The sequence below is a fragment of the Myotis davidii genome, unplaced genomic scaffold, assembly GCF_000327345.1.
Source record: "Myotis davidii unplaced genomic scaffold, ASM32734v1 scaffold194, whole genome shotgun sequence".
NCBI classification, from domain to species: Eukaryota; Metazoa; Chordata; class Mammalia; order Chiroptera; family Vespertilionidae; genus Myotis; species Myotis davidii.
In genome coordinates, this window is record NW_006286673.1 from 3,357,114 (window position 1) to 3,359,832 (window position 2,719).

Genomic DNA, 2,719 nt, shown 5'->3' on the forward strand with positions numbered 1-2,719 from the left:
AATCTCTGAATGCTGTGTAATAATAAAAAAAATTATTTCTTACAAGCTAAATATTTTATAAATTTAATGGAAGAATCCATTTCTTGTTAACTCTGAGACAGTTAATTCATAATTTCAGGGAAAAGTGTCACAAGTATTAATTTTACTGAAAAGTAAAAACAATTAAAAAATTACATTTTAATACGGTTGTCTTTTTTGTTAAAATTTTAATACAATAATAGGTTAACCTGCCTATGGTAGCATAAATGCCATATAGCTTCAAAGTACATTCAAACATTTCTAGTTCTTAAGTTTTCTTTCCTAGGAGGTTTCAGGCTGAAAGCCACACATAACTAGTTACTCAGCTACAGTGGCTAAAGGCCGCCATACTGGACAATGGGGCTTTAGACCAGCAATTGGCATTTTGTAATATATTTTATTGATTTTTTACAGAGAGGAAGGGAGAGGGATATAGAGTTAGAAACATCGATGAGAGAGAAACATCGATCAGCTGCCTCCTGCACACCCCCCACTGGGGATGTGCCTGCAGCCAAGGTACATGCCTTTGACCAGACTCAAACCTGGGACCCTTCAGTCCGCAGGCTGACGCTCTATCCACTGAGCCAAACCGGTCAGGGCCAGCACTTGGCACTTTGTAAGTGCTCAGCAAGTGCCACATATTCCACTGTTACTAGAATGCCCCTTTTTTGCGCCTCTCCCACCCTCACCCCCCATTGATTTTTTTATACAAGAGTGGAAAGGATGGGGAGAGACTGAGAGAGATAAACATCGATGTGAGAGGGACACCTATTGGTTGCCTCCCCCACACACCCCAATCAGGGTTGGGGATCAGGCCTTCAACTGAGGTATGTGTCCTTGACCAAGAACCAAACCCTGGACCCTTTAGTCCGAGGGCTAATGCTCCAATCACAGCCAATCCAGCTATGTAGAATGCCCCTTCTTTGACCTGGTGAATTTACAACTCATTCATCCAAGTGAGACAAAATTCCTGAAAGGGCCTGAGGGAGCCTATTTAAGCCACTCCTGTATTTGTCTTTCTCCATCAGTTTTAGGTTACACCTCTCATTCCAGACACAATCAGATGTTCAGGGCCATGTATATTTCCCATGGTCAAGTCCTGAAATCAGCTACTTTTTCAAGACAAAGAATAGGAATTTGTATACACATACACTAATTTGAGGTAGATTCATTGCAAAATTTACTCATCAGAGAGCCTCTGAAGTTGATTTTTACCCAAAGACCCTCTTTCCCAAGCTTCCTTTCTTAATTTTTGAGATTAATTTTGTAATTATAAACATGAAAGATCGTAGTGATAAAAAAAAAACATCAGTGGTATATAACATTCAAGATTGTTTTAAGGACTTTCCTACTACTTCAGCGAGGCCAGCCTTAGTGATTAGGGCAGGTTCCACACCCAGAACATTGGCTTAGATTCAACTGTAATCTTTCTTGTAGGTTTTGTTTGTTAATCTGCTCCTGAGGATATTTTTCCTTTGCTTTCTCTTTTTTTTTTCTAGAGTGGAAGAGAGGAAGAGGGAAAAACATCAATAGGAGGGCCAATATTCTACCACTGAACCAAACCGGTTAGGGCTGTAATCTGTTTTTAAATGTTTATTTTAGAAACATCGATTGGCTGCCTCCCACATGACACACCCTGGCAAGTTCCCCGACCAAATGGAATCAAACCAGTATCCTCTTTTGTGGGTCGATGATCAACTATAAGCAACACCAGCTGGCAGGGCTGTAATCTGTTTTTAAACTGAAGGACAGTGTTAAAGTGCATGGGCTGCTTTTTTTAAAATCCTCACCTGAAGATATTTTTTCATTGATTTTTAGAAAGAGTGGGAAAGAGAGAGAAATATTGATGTGAGAGAAACACATCCATTAGTTGTCTCTTGCACATGCCCTGACCAGGGCCTGGGCTGGGGAAGAGTCTGCAACCAAGGCACATGCCCTTGACCTTACAGTCTGCAGGCTGCCGTTCTATATCCACTGAGCTGAACTGGCTAGGGCTGGGCTGCTTTTAAAAAAAATGTTATATATATTTAAAAAATAGTTATATCTAGGAGTAATTTCATTTAATCTGGTAAATGAATTGCCTCCCAGTAATAATGGAGAAATGTGAAGTCTGGAAAGAGGCTCATCTTAATAGTAGAGTTTCATACGGATATACATAATTTCTAGAGTAACAAGTACAGAAACAGATTGTATTAATTTCAATCAGTAGAGGAACTAAGTAGGATAAAAATTACATTCCAAAAGCAGGCAAGACAGAGTATATACAAAGACAAATTACAAATTTGTGCACTCGGGGGGTAGGGGGGTTCCTCAGCCCCGCCTGCGCCCTCTCTCAGTCTGGAACCCCTCGGGAGATAACGCCCTGCTGGCTTAGGCCTGCTCCTGGGTGGCAGAGGGCAGGCCCAATCCCTAGGTGCAGCCCCTGGTCGGGCTCAGAGCAGGGCTGATTGGGGAGTTGGGGCGCCGCCCCCTGTCATGCACAGTGCAGGGCGGATCGGGAGGTTGTGATGCCACCTTCAGTCATGCTCAGGGTAGGGCCGATTGGAGGGTTGGGGCACCGCCCAGTCACACTCAAGGTATGGTCAATGGGCAGGTTGCAGCACTGCCCCCTGTCACGCACAGAGCAGGGGCAATCAGGGGGTTGGGGAGCTCCCCCCTGTCACGCACAGAGCAGGGCTGATCAGAGGGATGAGGAGCTCCC